The sequence below is a fragment of the Myzus persicae genome, unplaced genomic scaffold (genome assembly GCF_001856785.1).
Source record: "Myzus persicae strain clone G006 unplaced genomic scaffold, MPER_G0061.0, whole genome shotgun sequence".
Lineage (NCBI taxonomy): Eukaryota > Metazoa > Arthropoda > Insecta > Hemiptera > Aphididae > Myzus > Myzus persicae.
The window spans coordinates 668,841-683,630 of NW_019100468.1; the positions used below are offsets into that span (position 1 = coordinate 668,841).

The 14,790-nt window shown below is 27.8% G+C and overlaps 1 protein-coding gene and 2 non-coding genes across 3 annotated transcripts in view; 1 reads left to right on the top strand and 2 right to left on the bottom strand.

Moving 5' to 3' along the window:
• Positions 1 to 14,790, top strand: part of LOC111043062 (hemicentin-1-like) — a 327,805-nt gene that overhangs the window by 238,254 nt on the left and 74,761 nt on the right. The gene's annotated exons all lie outside the window — the stretch shown is intronic.
• Trnav-cac lies at positions 11,517 to 11,589 on the bottom strand. The gene has a single exon. It is a non-coding gene; the product is annotated as a tRNA-Val (tRNA).
• Trnav-uac lies at positions 12,249 to 12,321 on the bottom strand. The gene has a single exon. It is a non-coding gene; the product is annotated as a tRNA-Val (tRNA).

Sequence of the window (14,790 nt, forward strand, 5' to 3'; positions counted from 1 at the left end):
TGTTGATCCGTGATTTTGAAAGGACTCAAATTGTTTCATTTTGCTTAAAATAAGTGTAATGTTTCAGTTCGATTCCTTCGATTCCAAAGTCAATGCATGAGATTATTGTAATGTTTGTCATTCCAAATCGACAGTCAATATTGTATTTTTTATAGTTTTTACAATATTATTGACTGTTAACTGTCTTTTATTACGTCAAGTAAGTACTAATCCAAAGTTCTGATCACCATTACTTTGTCTATGGCTCTATGCGTTTCATTCCTACCGCCGTCCACCAGAATTCTGTCAAATATTGCTACATGGAAACGTCTATGATCACGCGAGTCCATGTTGTTCTTTGTAAGGGAAACAGTTTAAAGTATGGCTAGTTAACCATACAAATATTTTATTCAACTCAAGTATAATAATTAATTACCAGTGTTCGCTTTTGTTGCAACGAATAATAAAACTTATAAATTTCTGAGGGTCCTTGGGTGGTCAGATGACCTTATCAGGGTGATATCGAATAGGGCGTCAGATATATTACAATAACAGACAATATATATATATATAGATGGATAGAGGGAGAGACAATACAATTTGGCCACGGGTGGGTTGATAGTGGATCGGAGGACTTACGTATAGAGTCTTATGTACGGAAAGTCCCGGGATTCCGGTGGCGGTGGCCGCCATGAGGGCGCGCAAAACAAACCCCGGAAGATAATTCACTCAGAATTCCGGTGGGAAACAACGAGACCCGGACGGGGTAATCGGATAAACATTAACCTAGTGAGAACGCCAGTCGACCAGCCCACGGGGGGAGGGAAGGAGGGTTATTGATCCCTCGGAAAATGTTGGTTTCCCGGTCGTGTCGGGGATAAAGTGCCGCCAAAAGGGTCGTCTCGTAACGAGCCACCTTAAAACATCAACGGAATTATTATATACTTTTGAGGCTTAAGGGATTCTTTTGTCCACTCATCCTCCGTCCACCAACCCGAATTAAACCGATATAGGTAGATGAAAAGTATAGTTAGTTTATTATTTTTGTTTACTCTCTAATAAGTAATAAGTAATAAATAGCTGTCATCGGTTTGAAGAATTTTCGAAAATTTGTTAGATTTATCGATCTTTGCAATTATTACGTGTTCGTGTCACTTGGTATTCGGTGGTACGGTGGTACATGACTTTTCCATAATGGGTAAATTTGAAAATAACTAATGATAAATAGCCGCTGTGCATCTTAATAACCAATCGACTGCACCGTATAAGCTATATATACTGTTGTAAAGGAAATCGTGCGGAAAGAAAGAACTATATCATATTATACTGCTATTGAGTAACAGTGAGCTCCGATGTGTCATTTGAACTTATACCTATATAATATATATGTACTATTAATTCAAATAAATTAACTGAAAACAAAATATATATTGTAGGACACGTACAATAATAGAAATCATAATAGATTGGTCAACGAACAAAATAAGCGGTTAAAATAAAGTTAGCGAGCAGATACTGACTTTATAATATTGTGAGTTCAAGCCCATTATGATACTATTACATTTTACCAAGTGATTAAATTAAGTTTGGTTTAACGTTTATCAAATATTCAAACTCAGAAATGTGTACCTTAATAGCCAATAGGTTTGTTTGGATATCAATTACGAATTTTTCTTGAAAGGGGGTTTGATTGCCCTTAAAGGCGTATTGAACAACATATTTTATGACCATGAGTCTTACCTACAACGTTTTTTGGCTATTTCAATATTTTATAGGTTTATTCGTAAATAAATCGTCAAGATACAATAATTTAATGTCAACATCTCAATAAAGTAAAAATATACATATAAACATGTTATCGAGACATGTTCCACAAATATTAGTGACATCATTTTAACGCTGTGTCTTCTATCAAATCGTATACTGATATACAAGTATAAATAAATCAATAATACTTAAATCATATTCTGTTATCCTCATTGTAAGTCACGTTGTAAGGGATTACTGTTACGTGAAGTCTTGGTAAGCTTAATATTATAAACGTACACAAATGTTTTCTTCAATAAGTATAACTGCTTAAACAGAATAATAAGACACATCTTGCACGAGTAGATAAGCCATCTATTTACGAAGTTTAAATAATGTCATACAGAGGTGGCCTGAAGTTATTTCATACCTGAGGACCACCTACTAAATTTACTAGGACTCCCTTATGTGTTGTTATACTTCAAATGGATTGTTATGCACCTATTATAAGCAATTTATTTTGAACTTGGAAGTTTGAAGTTCAAAATTTGTTTGATCTTAATTTAAATCTGATTAGTTTTAATTTATCTCAACCTACACAGCTAAACAGTATAATAACGTGGTTTGATAAAGATATTATACTAGTCCAGTAGTAAAAAGGTTCAAAGAATAAAAATAAAACTATATAACTATTATAATTCGATCTGTTGTTAAAATTACGTATACAATGGATAAAACATTTAAAATAATTATATATTTGAATTATTATTTTATCTGCTTATTGCAAACTTGTATTAATATAGATGGGATTTGTACACTATTTTTCTTTCACGAGAACACACAATAATCGTTATCTTTGATCAATTAAGTGCACTTACTTCTGATAGACTTATAAAAGCATATACTAATATTTCCTTATTATAATAGTATTAAATACATTTTTATTTTTAAAGTATGTTCAATAGTAAAACAAACAAAAATACCACAATAAACAAAAAAATATAATAAAGTATTAAAACTTCTATTTTTTAAAAGAAAAACTCTGAATTAAAATGTATAAGTTAATTTCTATGGTAGAACAACTAGCTGAAAACATAAAACTGGACTGTCAACATATTTTGCAGTCTTCATATTGTTACTATAAAAATATTTATAATTTTAATTTTCCATACTCCAATATAAATTACATGCCGAACCCCAGGTTTATTGATTCAAACATTGTAAAGGATGAAATCAGATTAACTTAAAGTTAACAAATGATATCAATTAGTTATTAACTAGGACACTAGCTAGGCTAATAAATAATATAAAACTATGAATAGCCAGAATTTTCGTAAAATATAATACTCGACAGAAGTACTTACCTTCAAAATTATACCAAAAATATATTATAATTAGCTCAACAAATAATCGAAATTCCATAAAATACGGATTACATACCTAGGTAGTAATTTTAAATGTAATACAATTAAAATCCATCATTGAACAATACACAATTATTATTCATACGTAAATATCATAATACCTTTTGGTTCATAAATTTTATTCATTAATAAAGTTTCAAAAAAGTCATTTTTCAATTTTTTTTTTTTAATTTGCAGTGTGACCAAAAGAATTTAAAATTATTTGTATCTGATAAAATATCTAAATATTTATTTTCATTTTCGTGAAAATAATCTTAAAACTAATAATATTATTGAACAGCAATATGTTGCGTCTTTTGCGAATAATACATATATTGTATGAGTCAACTCCATTTAGAATATTATTAGCAACATAAATCATAATAGACAACCAACATAATAAATTTGAACTTTATCGTGCACCGAATTCCGTGCAGATAATTAATAAATATAAATAAATCATTAATAATATCGTAAATTCAAACGTATTAGGTATGTATAATTTTAGTTTCAATATATTTTACAATATTCACATGTACAACGTATTATACATCACGGTACAGTGTATATACTTGTTTAACATTTAAACACTATACGTGACTAATTTTGAGCAAGTTTTAAAGTGTAATCCGGAAAAGTCTCCCATGTGCTTAAATTCTTTTTTTAGTCTCCAGGCCGTGACGTACAAAACATAATACATATAGATGTAACCAACTCTCCGAAAGTTTGAACACGCCATTCAAAATAATTAAATTATAGGTAGGTACCTATAGTATTCGTGTTACTGCATATTATGCAATTTATTACTTACGATTAACGAAACACAGTAAGAGGAAATAGTGCTGTACAAGACTTATGAAGTATTGGCGCAGTCTAAGTTCACATTTTAGTGAAATTAATATATTTTCATCTACCTCCGTACAACTTAAAGTGTAATTACGGTCGGTTACTTACTCTGCAGTAGCCAGTAACATAATAATATATTGAAGTTACGGTTACACAATTGAAACAAATTACATTTTTTTCCTCCAATTTTTTTTCAATAAACCTTTTTTTTGTTTCGTTTTATATCAGGTTCAACAAAAGCTGATAAGTAGTTTTTTATATTTTGAAATAATTAACGATTTTTTCTTGACTTTAAAACCTTAACGTACATTTAAAATAAGTTCAAATAGTATACACCAAATTAAATACAACACTTCAGTTTGAAAATGAAGTTGAATGTTTTCTAAAAAAGACTATAGATGCAAATATCGTGAGGTGGTATTTAAATAAGGATTGAGTTTATAAAACGGACATTTATTGTGAGAAACATTTCTTTATTATTTCTGTTTGAGAATGACTAAATTATTTGGCTATCGAGTATAGACCACACAACAACTTAAAAATAAATCTAGTAACTTATAGACAAGTTCAATCGTTAGTTTTGTGTTTTGCATTTTGACTTTAAGTTAAGACATAAAGTTTGAATTTAAATTGAAGTACTTCATAAAAAAAAGCTTACATGTATGACTGCAATCGAGGAAAAAAATTTTAATCGGATAAAAATATTGGACAAATTAATTAAAGATAACTGCAGTCAGCTGATCATTATAATATTAAAAAGTATAAAAAAAAATCTCTTTTATAATACATTATTTCATGTGTAATCTAAAATCATAAATAAGCAAAGCAAAATACAATTTATTTCAAACCAATCAAAATATATAATGTATACCTACCTAATTAAGAAATAAAAAAATTAATTGCAAATAGTAAACAAAGATACAATAATATTGTAAAATTTGATGTTTGAATGACAAATAATAACCAACGGTTACAGTAAATTTGTTGTAATTCAAAAAATTATACTAATTTATCCATGACTTGTATTATTTCTTTACTATATAAGCAATTACATTTTAAAATATTGAAATTAACTTTGAGCAATTTATACTATGGAATTAATCACACCGTTTTCAGTTACGTCGGTACAACAGTATTGATTTAGAAAATATATGTTAATAACAGCCAATATTCACCCTTAATATAAACTTCCGTATTAACTACGAATAGAAAAATAAATAAATAATAGTAATTAAAACATAATATAATAATTATTATATAACTAGCATTGTTAAAGTACTTAAATTGGAAGGTTCTTTCACTATTTTAATGTTCATGCCATTATATGTATAACTATTTCGTGGATTAAGCTTATTGTACAGCTCTGTACCAGATGGATTAGTAAAAAATATTATTTAAAAAAATATTCTTGGAAGTATATAAGCTAACTGAGTCTTCTCAGAATCGTATTTCGTATTCAATAATTTATCATTTAGTTAACATCTTGTCCGTCGTCCATTACAGTCAATGACGAGGTATACGGAACACCACTACACCAGCTATAGCTATTATATATTATATATTATACTACAGCATAATTTCCCTTGTTTTTTTTTTATTAACATAATTACATATGAGTCTGATAATGAAAAAATAATTTACAGATTATCATGAAACGATAGTTGAAATGTATCTCAAAGAATTTTTTACTATGAAAGTCGTTTACAATGATATTTCCTTTTTTAGTATCTTAATGCATAAAAATCACATATTAAAATAATATAATGTATTTTTCTAATAAAATATATCCATCATAAAAGTGAGTAAACTTATGATCGACCTGTGGAATGTTAGCGCTTACATATTTCTTCGCGAACTTATGAATCCATCTCAGTAGATTTAAGTATTTTATTTAAAGTTCACATAAAGTGAACTCTCCCTGGTATGCACGTAAGCCAAAAATAAAATTGTGTTACTAACGCACTCAAATACAAGCTTTCTTTTCTGTTCAGAAATACTTTTTTCATAAGCGAAACTATCAAAATGTTAAACGAAATAATTTTTATGCAAGTACAAGATGAGTTTATTTAAAAATGAACAAAGCGTTATTTCAGAGTTGAGAAGATAATATTATGTATTAATACCACAAAGAAAGCCAAATGCCCTGTCTGTTTTATACTTTAGGTTTCTCCAAGGAAATAAATTTAAACACCAAAATGTATATTATAAAAACTAAAGAATGGTAATATAAAATATTATAAAATATTTATCACACGCTATAATTACTGAATTGAGATAGTGGTGTACCTTCAAGTTTTATGCATTTCTGAAATTATACTAAGTAAATTTGTAAAACTATACTATTAGGATTTCACTCAAACAATTTTAATTCATTATCTGCCATGTCGATGGTTCAATATTTATGCTCAACCGAAAAAAAATTTATTTTTATGATTTCACAATAATATAGTCGTTACTATTGTACGTATATATTATATTGTACATACAATCCGGTAAAGCTTTATAGGGTAATTAATCAAGCGTACATTCTCAGCCCCATTTCATCCTTTAATATTATGCATTAATTTAAATTCTGATGTTTGGGATATTTATGATTACTTAATACCACGTGTTTAAATAAGTATCTATAATTTGTGTGTCATTTTAAGGAGTGTCATGTAGTGATACATGACAAATAACTGATTTTTTTATTATAACTTTTCCCTTTTTTTTTTATCGTATAACAGATTATGACTCGTATGGTGTAGGTGTGTTTGAATTTTCAAAATAATTTAGCGTTTGACCCATAGAGTAATTACTCAACGGTCTAAACAAATTACAATGATAACATGAGGGTTCGCATGCTCGGGGAATGTACATTTATATATATTATTAAACATTTTCACATAATACTAATTTTACACATAAATATAAAATATCTACGCGTAATAAACGCATATTATTATTGTTATTATTTTAGTTTCTTTCTTTGTTATAAGTGTAATCTTTCCAAAAACCGGAACAGTATTTGCAATTAGATTGGTCACCGGATTGGTTGCGTCAAAATCAAGATGGAAAATTACGAGTTTCGAGGTTAGTTTAATCTGTACCTACGATCGACACTGGCCCATTATAATATAATATTATTATTATTATTATGTTTAATTTATTTATGCGTTGTATTCAAACGTTTGAATATGAAATTGACGTTCTATCGGATCTAATGTAATTATATCGGTGTTGGTAGTGTTAGGGCAAGAGGTTAGGAAATTGATGGAGATTAGTTGCCAGCCATAATTTGTATACTACTCTCGTTTAAGACAAGACGCGCCAACACAACACAAACGATTGTCATTGTCGTAAAAAGATAAACGTCGAATTTTCGGGTACGTGACAATTATTTAATCGTATCCTTATTATTTAAACGAATTGATTCTATTTAAATTTTGAACGCATATCCAAACCAATATTTTTCTGTTTTGAAAAATATGTTTTATCAGGTTTGTATTATTAATTAAAAATATTCATAAAACACCGAATGATTTTGCAAAATATACATTTTTTTAGAATATTTAATGACAGTAAAAAATGTATATTAAACCAATAACTGTTGTTTTAATTTAATAAATTTCATTAAAATACATTTTTCAAAAATTAACAACGTAAAATAGGTTAATGATCGTTCATTATTTAGTTATAATTATAATTGTATACATTTTGAAGTCAACAAATTCACTTGAAAGTTGAAAGCCAATAATTTGGAAAAGCTGGTTTTTTTCTTCGCGTCCCGGTTTTCATATTTAAGTGGTTCATACTGACATTTTCAACAGAAAATAATAATAAAATATAAACTAGGATATACAACTAATTTGAATCGAAACTAATTAAATTATCATCATCCATTAAAATGTTTTGCTCAAAATGCAATTACAAAACCCGAAAAATCTCTAACTAAACGAATTTTGCATTATTCTACAGTGAGTTGTGTAATATTATGTATTATGCACACCAAATCTCTGAGGAGGATTGCGTTGGCTTTTCGTCGCCACGAATTCTTTCAGCTCTTTGGCCACCTCGTGTATACATTGTGCTCCCAAGAGAAGTGACAGTATTACAATTGTACAGGTACAGTCCAGTGTGAAAACGTTGGCTGTAACCATAAAAAGAAGACCGAATTTATTTTTATTTTTCGTTCGATGTCTATATATCCACACGCAGGCGCAGGTTCGTGGTAATAAATTATTAACGAAAATACCCAAGACACTAGCTGAGTGCTCTGCCATCGGGACGAATCGTAATATTGTATTTCAGGTAGGTACCTCGCGTAAAGTTTTATTATTATTATTATTTTTTTTTTTTAGTACAGTTTATGTTTTTTATACATATGTGTATCCATATATTATGTGCACGGTACGTACTTTGAGATTGTTTAGCGGAAAAACGGTAAGCGTATAAAACGAATACATTAATGCTGTTACTTAAAAAATTTTTTTTTTATTTGGAGGGTCGGATGAAAAAGGTTTTTATGGCATTAATTCGCTTTTCCTTATTGACATTTTTCCACGCCAACAATCCGAGCACGTCCCTTTTGCCGTCAGCCGATTGTCATGTAATAATAACTTTCTTCGAAATCGACTTCAGCAACTACCATGATTATTATTATTATCATACTATTTTTTAATAATTATTCAACATTACACCGGAACTACACACTTTGAATTATAGCATTTCCATACGATATAATTATATACATTTCGAATGGATTAAATGTTATATATTATTATGAATTTAAACTAACGTGACCAACATCAAGGTACAGATCCTTGTCCCTTTAAAATAAAAATGAACAACGAAACTGTCTAAACGAATTTATTGATTTTATGAACATATTTTCATAAAAGTAAAGACTCGCCGATACTTATTATTATTGCATGGTTAATAATAATTGTTGGTTTCAGTTTTGTTGACTTGCAAAAAAAAAAACTGACTACTAAAATATATTTTTTGTCATCCAAGGGAAAGGATTTTTATTTGAATGTACCAAATGTATGTGTGTGTAAAGATTAATTAGTGGTAAAAAAAATTGTACATCGAAATTCAATAGCACAACCCTTTTAATTATAAACTAAATGAACTGTTGATAACATATATAGAGTCATTTCAAAAATGCAGTATGCCGTGTTTGTGTGTGTTGGTTTGAGTGTTTAACAATTTTTTCTCTATAAAAATGTCGTATGCCATAAAAACAAAACTGAAAAAAAATTTAATTATTTTTCATTCTATAAGTGTTTTCATTTGGATTGTTAATTAAAATCATATTCCCGTTCATTGTTTTAATTTTTTTATATATATTTGTTTAATCGACTATCATTTGCAATACAAAATAACAATTTAGCACATAAAATAAAATAAAATAATAAAACTGATAAAAAATACGTATATTGTTTAATTTGTTGGTACTTTCGAATTATGATTATTACTAAAATGTTACCAATAAAAATAATTACTATTCATATGATATTTGGGTTATATTTTATTCCATTGAATTTACATATAAATACATCTAAATTACGATTTTTTTTTTATTAAAAATGGAATATTTTTTAAATGTCCAAAATACGTGATTTATAGTTTATACTCGAAATAATTAACATAGACAACTACATATTTTCAAACACGATGAAATATTTACATTGTATAATGCCCAATTATTTTATAGAACTTTTCACTTTTGTCCATTTATTCGTAGAATTATAATTAGTAACTACAGCTATCTTCCATACTAGGTACTGATAATTAATACTGGATACAATACTAGACGAGCGTACGTAACGGCTAATATCACTAAGGATTTTTTCATTTATATTTTTTTAATCTAAACCAACCCAAATATTTACTGATATTTTTAAAAATATGATCGTGTACCACTTTCAGGTAATCATCGAACTGAAATTATATTACCTAGTACTTACGTAAGTATATTTATAAAAATGCTTAGGTTTAATATGGTAAATTGGGTACATAGTACATACCCACGTCAAAGTGTCTCAATCATTCTAACATATTTTTGTACAATACTTAACTTATTGTAAATAAAAAGTTTTTAGTTTAAGGAAAAAATACCTTAATTTGTCCAGACCAATAATGTAGCATTTTCGTCAGTTTACCAACAAATTTTCAGAACTTTTCAAAATTCATACTCCTGTTGAAATTGTGTCAAAGAAGTTTTAAGAGTCAATTAGAACTGAGCTACCAGAATAGATTTCGAGGCTATAGAATGGATTCCTAATTAAATAACATACCAAAAAAGTACTTAGTATATGAGATATTATATTAGATATCAAATATTTATTTATTTCATATTGAAAAATAAAAATACTTAAATAAATCATTTAGTGCATTTCATAAGTGTTGATATTTATAACTATTATTATAATATTGCAACACAATACTAAAATTAACATAATATAAATACCCAACAATTATAATCTGTATCAAAGTTGAGTAGGTAAAAAGAAAGAAAATAATAAATAGTAATCAATTGTGTTAATGGTTGATGTCCATCAATTTATCCACATTTTTTTAACGGTTTAATAGAAAAATAAAAACATCAAGTGTACATCAATGTGTTAAGGTTTTTATTCATTTGATTATTATTAATGAAGATTATTGTACCAAATTGTTTCAAAATATTTTGTTTTGTAAATATATGCGCTTATACTTATACGTACATTATTAAGTTAATGTATGTATTATTATCGTATAATATTAAACAAGCATTTAAAAAAATAAAACCAAATGAAAGTGGCAACACAAATGTATAGAATTCAAAATCAAACGTAAAAGTAGACCTAAAATAGAATCTTATTACATTTAGAAAATTGTAATTAAGATCTTAAAACCAAAAATTACAAATATATCGAATTTGTTAATAAGTTCTTTTGGTTAATTCAAGCAACCTTGTGAAAGAACTTATGATCCATTGCTTTTTAAAAAATATTGTGACACAGATTGTTTTCGTATTTTTCTCAAATTTAAATTCAAAAAGATTCGTTTGGCATTTTGAATTTTATTTGTATAGAGTTGAGCCATATAAAGTTAAGTAGGAAATGTATACCTAAATACTTTATGATCGTTTTGCAAAGGTTTGATATTTTTATTTTTTTTAATTATTGTGACTTTTAAAACAGTTCGAACGAAGTGATCCAAATATTTACGTATTACTTACCTATAATGATCATAATATTTGAATTACACATTGGTGAATTAATATTTGGGCATTTTAACAAATTGCTATACATTTAATATTTTATTATTTTACTTCCTTATTTTTGGCCTACTTATGTTATTTCATATTCGAGTATAATAATTAATAATGAATAGTAATAATATGTTATGTAGGTACGTATAATTTACAATAACATAAAAACTATAAGATTATCCACGTTATGGAAATAAACTACATAAACAAAATGATAATAATAACAATATTAATTATAAGTAGGTAACAATAAAATAAATTAAAAAACAATGTTCATTTAATTTTTTACAAAACTCACAAAATGTTTCCGCCCGGGATCGAACCGGGGACCTTGTGCGTGTGAAGCACACGTGATAACCACTACACTACGGAAACCAGATGCTTGTTCCATCGATTTCATAAGTAGTTAAGCGCAAAATGTTCGAGGTAATATTATTTAGGTTTTCAATTCAGAATTTTATAAATTCACTTATAGGTTGGCATGTGGTGAGTCCTATAATTTTCATCAGACGCACGTAGGTTGCCAGTCAGAGGGTGTGCTGCGTTTTACTTTAACGACATATTGTCCTATAGGTATTATTATATTAAATACGAAGGTAGAAAGGTAGACGGCATTTACCACTAACCTACTGAAAAACTTCTGTTCGGATAAGCGTTGCCACTTTGTTAGTTATTTACAACAAGTATTTAGCAGGATAAATCACTACAGTCTCGTAGTGAACATTTATGCTTTAAAACGAAAATAACAATAATTGGTTACTTTAGACACTTATTCTTTTAATGTCATAGTCATATCACGATATCACATTGTTTTATATAGACAAATAGACATATTATTATTATTATTTTTATTATACAAGCAATTGTTTAACTACTCATTGTACTTAGTAGTTATTGATACCTATACAACCTATAATAATATAAATTTAATGAAACTATATAATATAATTTTAAAAAATCGATTGATTTTTAATATGATTTGCGTGGATAGAAATTTAAAATTTAAAAAAAATTGTAAAATAAAATTTTAGATGTGTTTCCGCCCGGGATCGAACCGGGGACCTTGTGCGTGTAAAGCACACGTGATAACCACTACACTACGGAAACCTGATATTAAGACTGATCGTTTTAAGAATTCTTAATGGTTCATAATTTTTTTATTTCTAAATTGTAATGAAATACAAATTCAAATTTATGATCCGCAAAGTGTCTTCATAAAATTTTCAAAAATATATTAATATGTAGGTTATACCTTGGTTCACGTAAATGTAAATACTATATAGACAAAGACATCGCAATAAGTATAGCAGTTTTTTCAAATTCATACTTATGTAGGTAGGCTACAAAATTCAATGAAATTTAATGGAAGTCCGGACACCTTAATAGATTATTTGGAGCCAAATCTTTTATTAAAATTTAAAATGCATAAATATTATTTTGTATTTCGAAAAAAATAATCACTCTACTCGTATAAACAGCACACACAATAATTGACCAATAAAATAATATTATATTGTATTATAAGTTTTTAATTTTCAATCATTTTAGGAGGTATGCATATTTTAAGTGTGAAATGTTAGATAATTTAATGTTGTTGATTGTTCATATATGAAGTTCAAACTAAAAGGTAGATAAGGGCATACTAGCTGTAAAATATAAGAAGCACAATGATTAGCATAAATAATAGAATAATAAATAACACTATAATTATTGGTATACCCTGATAATAAAAAAAATTTATCTTGAGGGCATGTCTATCATTTCTCATTGTACCTACCTTTTATACATAATTTCATAGATTTCGTATAGATATAATATTTATGTTAAAGATTAAAACGTGTATTTATTCAAAATAATAACAATTTAAGGTAGGTACTTATAGTTAAACGTAAGTTAGATTTTAAAATATGCGCAACACAACACCATAATATAATCCGTAATAATTAAATACGGCGATGTTTGTGTAAGTGTTCGTATAAGTTAACCACAGCCCAAGTCTTTTGCTCTCAATTTGGTATACCTATAGGTAATCATATCCCCAAGGATGTGCGCTTCTCAAAGCTAAATGTTTAAACTTTGAATTTAAAAGAGGGGCTTACATGGGGATCGGTAGGCTCACGAAAACGATTATTTTTTTGTTTGTATAGAATTTCCATTGGTCGCAGAAAATAAACTAGTTATTATAATTGGATATCATTTTATACCTAATTAGATTATTTTAAATTTGGTCAAAACCACCGAAATAACTGTGACAACAATATAATATGCAATATTTTATACTTAACGGAGTTTAAAAATGTGTAAGCCCGCGGAAATTAATTCATCAAGAGCAACTCCGTGCAGGATCAACTAGGTATAATATAAATAATATATAAAAAGCCCAAAATTGATGACCCTTATGTAAAGCTGCAGTTTTTGACTGATTTTCATAAAACTTTCATCAATAGTTTCTGCAAGACCCGTAGTGCCATATTCTACTTTTATTCTTTTTTTTTTTTAATATTTGACACATAAAATATGTTGAATATATAGTTGACCCGCGAAAAACTATAATTTTTTTTATTCATTTATCGTCGCCATTGTTCATAGAAAAATAAAATAGTTATTATGATTGGATATAATCATATTGACTTGCTCTTTTGTATTTGATCAAGATCACCCAAAATAATCCAGTTAAAAATCTGAGCAGTTTTTATTTAACGGAGTTTAAGAATATGTAAATCCACGGGCAACGCTATGCAAGCCCAGTTATAGCAGGTATACATGATATAATGTAAATTAAAGTTTGAACATAGAATCGTATATTATGATTTATAAATATGACATTATTTACTAATTTAGTTTACATGCTCTGTTTAATAATCATCAAAAGTAAACAATACAAATACATATGAAATCGACTACATGTTTTTTTGTGACCATCTGTGAAATGTTCGACATAAAAGCAATAACTTAAAACCCAGAATATCTGCTGCAGTGAATAAACGGACCAAATTATGGGTTTATTTAAGTTGGACTTTCGAGTACTTATACAACGTACGTTATACGTATTCAAATTGGTGACGATATACATGCACTTATATATATATCTATATTGACATTCGAAATGTACTTAACCGTGATTTAATCCAATATTTCAATCGTTAGTGTCTCATAACCATATAGGTATACCACTGTGTTTTGCTTTTATTCGTATCAAATAAAGATCGGTGCACGTAGGTGTATAGTGTTACCCGTCCACATTTAATAGCATTAAATTATTGAAATGAAAATCCCGATTAGCATATAGCTGAAAAATAAATGTCTTTTATATAGGTTGGTCTATAGTTAAAACATTCCGCTCATCAATTAATTTCGGTATCATACTACTAGGGTTTCCTAAATCGTCGATGCTTGATCCATGACTACAATAGTATCGTGCGGGGTGGGGGGGAGCAAACCTATTAAATAATAATAAATTATACTGTAGGCACTATATACAAGTATAATATAATGTGCACGGGAATTTCGAGAAACCCTATATTTTTGCATTATTTACTTAATACCCCCATACGTATAATATTATATAAATCGAAA